Source organism: Dermochelys coriacea, chromosome 6 (assembly GCF_009764565.3).
Source record: "Dermochelys coriacea isolate rDerCor1 chromosome 6, rDerCor1.pri.v4, whole genome shotgun sequence".
Taxonomy (NCBI): domain Eukaryota; kingdom Metazoa; phylum Chordata; order Testudines; family Dermochelyidae; genus Dermochelys; species Dermochelys coriacea.
In genome coordinates this window covers 3,351,252-3,361,330 of record NC_050073.1, presented here as the reverse complement: position 1 = coordinate 3,361,330, position 10,079 = coordinate 3,351,252, and positions in this window count along the sequence as shown.

Sequence of the window (10,079 nt, the reverse complement as noted above, 5' to 3'; positions counted from 1 at the left end):
CCCCAGTGTGCATGAGAGACAATTAGTGTTACCCACTCTCCCAAAGCTATTGGGTGAGGTGATTTTGGCTCCCTACTGCAGGAGCTCACCCCCTCATTTGCCATTCTCTGTCCAGCAATTAATTCTTCCCCCACGCCATCAGTTCAGCCTCCTTGTCAGTATCCACCCCATCAGTTCTGCCCCCGCATCAATTCAGTTTCCCCAGTCTCAGCCCTGTTCGTCTAGAGGCTTTTCAACCTCTCACCTCCTTTCCAGGTCAGGTGTTTCAGGGAGAGGAGTGGGAGAAGCAGAGGTACCGTCCTGTACCTATCGCTCACAGGAGCGAAGGAGGGAACAGGGCTGTCCTGAACTTCTGGGCTCGTTAGCTGCCCCCTGTTCCTTCCTCTCCTGTACTTCAGGTGGTTATTGATGAGTGGAGCTGGAAGGAAAGAGCTATGTCTCCTCTGACCCATGAGGCTGCTCAAACTGCCTAGAGGGCTGGAGCTTCTTGTGTCCTAGTGAGACTGGGGTCTAGCCTGGCCAAAATCCTGTCAACTCGCATAAAAAAAAAATCACAAGAATTGGCAGCATTTTAAACAAAATTTAACCTGAAAAATGCAATTAATATATCTGGGGGAGTAATGGGAGCACATACAATCAATGGGAGGGAGAAATCTTGGAAGCAATAATCCTGAAAGAGTCCTAAGGGAAGGAATGGGCAGGAAATTAGACTTGCATTGACACTATGGTAAGGCTGAAAACAACATGCCAATGTACTTTAGAAGTGTATATACAAAGGCATCATCACTGCAGAAGTGTTTATTTAGATTTTGGTCTAAAAGAAACTCCACACCAAGATGCATCAACCAAACTTCTGGGGCCTTGAACGTACTTGTACAAATACAAACACGGGAATTACAAAACAAATTTTTCAGAGCAGTAGCCAGCCAATCACCAGTCATCTTAAAACCCCCTTCTCACTCTTCCACCAGACAGAATCCCACCCTCCAACTGCTTCAGTCCTCCCTCTGTGGCTGCTCAAACAGACAAGCTTGCAGAGTACCCAGAAGGTCTGCAGACCGGGGCTGTTTTGGACCTTGGGGGAAGGCATTTTACAAGAGAGGGGCCCTTTTGGAGAATGACCTGCCAGTAGCCCCTTCCCCTTTATACTGAGAGAGATTCAATTGAAAGCCCTCAGCTGATTGTGACTGTGGAAGTATGGCATTAAGAAAAAGGCATCTCTCAAACAGGGTTGCCAACTCTTATGATTTTATTGTAAGTCTCATGATATTTACTGCTTTTCTTTAAGCTTAAGCTTCTGGACACGTGATTCAGTGAGAATCTCAGCTTTCTTTCTTTTTTTTTTAAAGTAAGGTTCTAGTACTCATGGTTGCAAAGAACAGCTTGAAAACATGACCAATGTGCACCATACATTCTCAAAAAATAGAAGACAAATAAAAAATACTCAATGCATACAATATGCAATATATATGCATCTGGCAAAGTGGGTTCAAGCCCATGAAAGCTTATGCCCAAGTCAATTTGTTAGTCTCTAAGGTGCCACAGGACTCCTCATTGTTTTTTGCTGAAACAGACTAACACAGCTACCCCTCTGAAACTTGTCAATACATAAGGCATATTTAAAAGCTCATGGTTTTTAAGCCAATCTCATGATATTTTGGAACCTGACTCATGGTTTTTTGAATGCTTGGGATTGACTATACAGCTCAAGTGGACAAGCTGAAAGCTATTTAGGACACTTAAAATGCCACCTAGAAACAAAAAGGCAGCCTATGCAGATCCTGGATCACCAATAACATATGCCCCCAATCAAAAGGTATCACCAAATGGGCTGCTTTGTACTTCACCAATTTACGTTTATGGATACCTTTAAATAGCTAAGTACGTTAAGTTTTAAATTGTCCCTCTATGTCGTGGTCTAGAGGAGAATTTAGAAGTGTGATGTTACAAGAATTACCTAGGGCAGGTCTTCACTTAAAATGTTGCAGTGGCACAGCTGCACCCCTGTAGCGCTTCAAGGAAGACACCAATGGGGAGGCTTCTCCTGCTGGCATGGTGCAACTTTTTTAACATTTAAATTGAATTTAGTGGTTTTTTTTATTTAACTACCATGGATTCAGCTCCTGTTGCTACAGTGTCAAGCTCAACAAAGTGACAATCACTTCTGGTGCTTTTCTCAAATTTGGAGACTCCAGGAACACACAAAGACCTGTGGTTTAAAATTTGTCTAAGTGGCATATGCCAGAAACCTCTGGTATGGGTGAAACTAGGTTGACAGAAGAATTTGACTAAATGAATCAAAAAATACCCTTCTCTGGGTGACTGAGCAACCAAACGGCAGATTAAATTGAATGTTGATAAATGCAAAGTAATGCACATTGGAAAACATAATCTCAACTATACATATAAACTGATGGGGTCAAAATTAGCTGTTACCACTCAAGAAAAAGATCTTGGAGTCATTGTGGATAGTTCTCTGAAAACATCCACGCAGTGTGCAGCGGCAGTCAAAAAGCAAGCACAATGTTTGGAATAATTAAAAAAGGGATAGATAATAGGACCAAAAATATATTGACTCTATATAAATCCATGGTATGTCCACATCTTGAATATTGTGTGCAGATGTGGTCACCCCATCTCAAAAAAGATATATTGGAATTGGAAAAGGTTCAGAACAGGGCAACAAAAATGATTAGGGGTATGGGACAGCTGCTGTATGAGGAGAGATTAATAAAACTGGGACTTTTCAGCTTGGAAAAGAAACAGCTAAGGGGAGATATGATTGAGGTCTATAAAATCATGACTGGTGTAGAGAAAGTAGATAAGGAAGTGTTGTTTACTACTTCACATAACACAAGAATTGGAGTCACCAAATGAAATTAATAGGCAGAAGGTTTACAACAAATAAAAGGAGTATTTCTTCACACAACGCACAGTCAACCTGTGGAACTCTTGTTGTGAAGGCCAAGACCATAACAGGGTTCAAAAAAGAACTAGATAAATTCATGGAGGAAAGGTCCATCAATGGCTATTAACTAGGATGGCCAAGGATGGTGTCCCTAGCCTCTGCTTGCCAGAAGCTGGGAATGAGCGACAGAGGATAGATCACTTGATGATTACCTGGTCTGTTCATTCCCTCTTGGGCACCTGGCATTGGCCACTATCAGAAGACAGGATACTGGGCTAGATGGACCTTTAGTCTGACCCAGTGTAGCCGTTCTTATGTTCATACTGCAAGATGCATAGTAGTACTTAAAGCACCCAGTATTGTAAGTGCATACACCAGAGAACTCTTAGGTTCAGCAAAACACCAAGTCATAAGTGTAAATGTACCACATAATGCATAGGTTCAGTATAAGACACAGTGTAATATTAATACATGTATACCAAGCACTACACAACTCCAAACAACTCCCAAACCATCAGGGCCAGAGCACAGTCCAATAGTGCCCTTCACTATGGTTGACCATTAAAGTGCTTTTTCAAAGCCTCCCTCCACAGCTGTCAGGGTTCCCCCCCCACACACTGAACTCTGGGGTACAGATGTGGGGAACCGCATGAAAGACCCCCTAAGTTTATATTCTATCAGCTTAGGTTAAAACTTCTCCAAGGCACAAATTCCTTTCCTTGTCCTTGGATGGTATATTACTGCCACCACCAAGTGATTTACACAAAAATTCAGGGAAGGGTCACTTGGAATCCCTATTCCCTCTAAAATATCCCCCCAAGCCCCTTCACCCCCTTTCCTGGGGAGGCTTGAGAATAAAAATGCCAACCAGTTGCCTTAGGAGTGTGAGCACAGACCAGAACCTTTGTCTTCAGGACACTGAAATCAATCAGGTTCTTAAAAGAAGAACTTTATAAAGAAAAAATTTAAAAGAATCACACCTGCAAAATCAGGATGGAAGGCAACTTTATATGGAAATAAAAAGATTTAAAATACAGAGGATTCCCCTCTGTACTCAGCTTCACAGTTACAAAAACAGGAATGACACTACCTCTGGAGCATAGGAAAATTCACAAGCCAAAACAAAAGATAACCTAACACATTTCCTTGTCCTACTCACAGTTTCTGTGGTTTTAGATTATTCCAGGTATATTTTCAGGAGATATTTAACCTACTTGGCTTCTCCCTTCATCCGGAGAGTGAACAACCCACAGAACAAACAACAAATCCTCCACCCCCCAGATTTGAAAGTATCTTCTTTTCTCATTGGTCCTTCTGGTCAGGTGCCAACTAGGTTATTTGAACTGCTTAACCCTTTACAGGTAAGGCAATCCAGTACAGCTGCCAAGCATACCTAAAGGTTGCTACTCTTCCCTCTATATTCATGATGCCCCCCCCCCCAACTTACAGACGGTGCTGGACAGCCTGTTCCAAATTGGCTGCAATTTCTTCCTGGAGCTCTAGGAGAAAACAGAGTTAATAAGACAAATGCACCTCAAGACATACTATTGATTATATAAGAACTAAACAGTATTTTCCAAATTTCAAGGATGATTTTAACCAGTTGATTTTGGAAAACTTTCATGTAAGAGTGCATCAGCCACTTTGTTAGAAGCTCCTGAAATGCGTTGTATTTCAAAATCAAAATCTTGGAGAGATAAACTCCACCAAAGAAGCTTTTTGTTATTGTCCTTGACAGCATGAAGCCACTTCAGCACAGCATGGTCGGTCTACAGGTGGAAATGCCATCCCCAGAAGTATGGGTGTAGCTTCTCCAGAGCACACACAATGGCGTAACATTTCTTCTCTGTGATTGACCAGTGGCTTTCCCTCTCAGACTAGTTTTTTGATGAGAAACATGACAGCAGGGCTGCCCCTACCCATATGCAAAGTACGCAGCCATGTAGGGCACCAGGAAATTTGGGGCACCAAATTGCCCCAATTTTCCTGGTGCCCTACGCAGCTGCGTGCTGCTCCAGCAGCCAGCCCGATGCCCCAGCCAGCTGAGCCAGCCAGGAAAGCTGCCCCTGACCCTGCTCCGCCTCTTCCCCATGGCCCACGCTCCTGCTCTGACCCCTTCCTCTTTCCTCCCCTGCTCCACTTCAGCCCTGTCCCCACTCCACCCCTTCCCCTGAGGACTGCCCTGCACTCACCAGGTGGTAGTAAGTGGAGCAACCCTGCCCCAGCCCGCTCCGCTCTGCCGGTGAGTGCTGGGGGGCAGTTTCACCCCTGTCCCCCAAGCCTGCTCCCTCCCCACGGAGGCCAGGGGCCAGCCCCCCACCCACAGAGGTCGGAGGTTGCTCCCACCACACGGAGGGGCTGTGTAGGGCACGAAAATGTTTAGGGACAGCCCTGCAAAGCAGGATGGAATTCTTGATTTGGTTCTTCCTGCATTAAAACTGCTCCCACACCACGCTCGGACGCATCTGTGGTTACTAGGAACGGTTGTCAAAGTCTGGGGCCCTTAGCACAGGGTCAGACATGAGTGTCGCTTTAAGCTGGTTAAAGGTCTTCTGACACTTTTCAGTCCATTGAGCTGCATTTGGTGGTTTCTTTTTGGTCAGGTCTGTCAGTGGGGTGACGATTTGGCTGTAGTGTGGTACAAATTGACGGTAACATCCGGCCAAACCTAAGAAGGATTGGACCAGTTTCTTTGACTTTGGGACAGGCCACTTTTGGATAGCATCCACTTTGGCCTGTAGGGGGTTGATAGTTCCTTGACCCACCTGGTGTCCAAGGTAAGTCACTCTGTTTAGGCCTATTTGACACTTTTTAGCCTTAACAGTTAGTCCTGCCTCCCTTATGTGCTCAAAGGCTTTTTGTAGATGTATGACGGGTTGGGTCACAGAAACCCCACACCACACCCAAGACTCACTTAAAATCACTACCAGTTTCTCAAAGCAATCCGCTGTGCACAGATTCTACTATGTGATGGTGACGGGTTGGGTCACAGAAACCCCCTTGGGACTGCCACCTGATGTGCCGAGACTACCTCTAAGCCCGTTTCCCCTGGCAGCTTGGGACTTCAGTACCCTGCCAGGTTGTGCCAGACACACTAGCCTGCTACAAACACAGGCCCAGGTCTGAACAACGTCCCCCAAAAACTGAAGGCTTAGCTGAAAACAGCTTAAGAAGTGCTTCTGTCTCCAACATCCAGTTCCCAATGGGATCCAAACCCCAAATAAATCTGTTTTACTCTATATAAAGCTTATACAGGGTAAACTCAAATTATTCGGCCTCTATAACACTGATAGAGAGATATGCACAGCTGTTTGCTCCCCCCAGGTATTAATACATACTCTGGGCTAATTAATAAGCAAAAAGTGATTTTATTAAATATAAAAAGTAGGATATAAGTGGTTCCAAGTAATAACACACAGAACAAAGTACGTTACCAAGCAAATAAAAAAAAGCACGCAAGTCTAAGCCTACTACAGTAAGAAGCTAAATACAGGTAAATTTCACCCTCAGAGATGCTCCAATAAGCTTCTCTGACAGACTAGAATCCTTCCTAGTCTGGGTCCAGCAATCACTCACACCCCCGTTGTTACTGTCCTCTGTTCCAGTTTCTTTCAAGCAGCTCTTGAGCCAGCTGAAGACAAAATGGAGGGGTTTCTCTGGGCCTTATATAGTCTCTCTCTTGTGTTCTCCTGCGCAGAATATCAGCTACAAGATGGAGTTTTGGAGTCACAAGGGCAAGTCACATGTCCATGCATGACTCAGTTCTTTACAGGCTGACGCCATTGTTTACATGTTAGTTTGAACTTTCCCAGGAAAGCTCAGATGTGGATTGGCGTCTCTCAAGGTCCACTGTTAGCCAAGTACTCCCAATTACTTGAATAACCCCTTCACACTATGTTGACCAAATCTGCCTTAGGTGCTTCCTACAGCAAACACTTTAAATACAAGCATAGAGCCAACGCTCATAACTTCAGATATAAAAATGATACATGCATATGAATAGGGTGAATACATTCAGTAGAACATAACCTTTGCAAAGATATGTTATATGGCAAATCTAGCATAAAACATTCCAGTTATGTCATATTTACACTCATAAGCATATTTCTAGAAAGCTCTGTGGGGTGCAACGTCACACCCTTCTCCTGAACTTACTGCTAGAGACTTGGACACTGTTCATGGTGGAGGCAGTACATGTAAAATACCTGTTTGTCTCTGGTCACACCCCCTTTCAGTACCTTTAAACCATACAATGTCATTCTTAGGTGTTCTTGCAAGGTTTGGGGTTCCTGGTCCCCGGGTGCCTGAAGACAGGTTGGGGTGTAGTATTGCTAACACAATGCAGACAGCAATATCTGTTAAAGTGTAGGTGTCTTGGCATTTAGCCACCAATGAGGTTGTGTGTCACAGTTTCCCCTTCCACACAGCAGCATAGGCCTGTTTTGCTTTTGCTGTGGTGCCAAGCTTCCAGCCTGTTTACAGGTATAAGCTGAAAAGCAACACGCTTGTGGAACTGTTTTGTTACCATCCGAAGCATGTACAAAATATTTTTCCACAAATCAGGTATGTCCCACATCTTTAAAAGTTTACCATGAGTATTATCTCCTTTGTCTTGACTCATAGATGAAGTGGCAAAAGACACAAGATTAACAGCAAATCCACAGAGGACAGGCTTTGTCCACACAATTTAGCTTGTTTAGTGTTTATAGCATTTCTCAATTCCTTTGTGTACCCTGGTAGGGGCTCTGATGCAGATTCTTCTGCCTCTTTGGAGAAGGCTTTTAATTTAGGCCTGTGTTTGAGGCTTTGGCAATGAAAGGGTGCACTGCAACCGTGCCTGCCATCGGCCCCTCCCTCTGGAATTTCTTTGGATTTGGACCTCACCCTCTTGTGAAGCTTTCCAAATGCAGAGTTTTTCTCCCCCCAGCCTTGAAGAGAGTGTTATTTTTTACAAGGGTAGTAGGAATAACATTCTTTAATGGAGTGCTTTGGATCGGTAAGATCCTCTCAGTTATCCCATTCTCTCCCCCCAGCAGGTCAGCTGGATGGACTCCCCGCTCCAGGAGATCTGACCCCCAATCTTCCCTTAAAACCTGATTCACAGGAGAGGTGTCTGGCATTTTAGATGCAGATTTTTCACCCTTCTCCTGGGAAAAAGCCTCCCTACCAAAGGTGGGCAGAGCCTCCAGTCTCCCCTCACCTTCCATCTGGACTTCCCTCTCTGGGCTCCCCTCTGGGTCAGATACTCCTGTGTCCCCCAAAAGGGAAGGTGACTCTGGTCCAGCTGTGGGCTCACAGCTACCAGCTATGACAGACCCTTCACTTGTAGCCCAGTGGGCCAACTTATCTCTAGCTTTGTTATTCTGCTTTATTATATTATTATATTATGTTATTATATTATTATATTTATATTATGTTATTATATTATTATATTTATATTATGTTATTCTGCTTTATTATATTTAGTAGTAAAGCAAGGAACCTACAGGCTTTTATCCTGTAAGATTTGGCTTTAGTAGATAGTGTGAGGCTGGAGGTGCATAACCTTTGGTATAGATAAGCTTAGGTAACTCATAAGTTAGAGGGAACTGAAAGTATCATGCCAGAGGGGGAATTTTGTCCAGAATACTGACATCAGCCACCCACAGAACATAATCCGACCACAAAGCTGCTCTGACAGCAAATTGACATGTATGCTAATAGGGTAACATCATACACAGTGATGAGCTGCCAAAATCTTAACAACGGTTCCCCTCCTCACCCCACGAGGGGGTTGTTGCCCACCCCCGTGCCCCAGGAGTCCTGCCCCATTCAACCCCCCTGCGTTCCTTGTCGCCCGCCTCCAGGACCTCTGCCCCATCCACCCCCCTTCCCTGTCCCCTGACTGCTCCCAGAATCGGGCAGGAGGGTCTCGTGGGCCACCGTAGTGGGTGCCCACCCCACACCTAAGAGCCAGAGGCATCTGCCGGGGGGCGAGGTGGGGAGTCCCAGTGGGGCTTACCTGGGGCAGCTCCCAGGAAGCATCCGGCAGGTCCCTCTGGCTCCTAGGGGTGGGGGAGCGTAGCTGGGGGGGAGCAGGGGGAGCGGCCGCTCCCCCCACTGATCACATCAAAAGTGGTGCCTTAGGCGCCGACTCCCTGGGTGCTCTGGGGCTGGAGCCCCCATGCGGAAAATTGGTGGATGCAGAGCCCCCACCGGCAGCTCCCTGCCCCGTGTCCAGCCCCAGCTCACCTCCGCTCCGCCCCCGCCTCCTCCCCGAACCCGCCGCCCTGCGCTGCTTCTCCGCCCCCCACACCCGTCTTCCCGAGCACCCACCGGCAGCTCCCCGCCCCGCGCCCAGCCCCAGCTCACCTCACCTCCGCCCCCTCCTCCTCCCCTGAACCCACCGCTCCGCCCTGCTTCTCCACCCCCTCCCGACTTCCCGAGCACCCACCGGCAGCTCCCCGCCCCACCCTTGGCCCCAGCTCAGCTCACCTCCACCCCCGCCTCCTCCCCTGAACCCACCGCCCCGCGCTGCTTCTCCACCCCCCCCCCCGGCTTCCCGGCAATCAGCTGTTGGTGCGGGAAGCCGGGGCGGGCTGAGAAGCAGGTGGTGGCTTCGCACTCAGGCCCAGGGAGGCGGAGCGGAGGTGAGCTCGGGCGGGGGGGGCACGAGGAGGGCCGCCCGCGCCGCAGCCGGTAACCCGGGCGGGGGGCGCGCAAGGGAACCACTCCCCAGCCCAGCTCACCTCTGCCACCCTGGGCCTGAGTGTGAAGCTGCCCCGGCTTCCCGCGGGAACAGCTGATTCGCGAGAAGCTGGGGTCGGGGGCGGAGAAGCAGAGCGGGGCGGTGGGTTCAGGGGAGGAGGCGGAGCGGAGGTGAGGTGAGCTGGGGCCGGGGGCGGGGCGGGGAGCTGCCGGTGGGGGCTCTGCACCCACCAGTTTTCCCCGGGGGTGCTCCAGCCCCGGAGCACCCAAGGATTCAGCACCTAAGGCGCCACTTTTGATGTGATCAGTGGGGAGAGCAGATGCTCCCCCCCAGCTATGCTCCCCTGCCCCTAGGAGCCAGAGGGACCTGCCAGATGCTTCATGGGAGCTGCCCCAGGTAAGCACTGCCGGGACTCCCCACCTCGCCCCCCAGCAGGTGCCTCTGGCTTTTAGGGGTGGGATGGGCACCCACTACGGTGGCCCA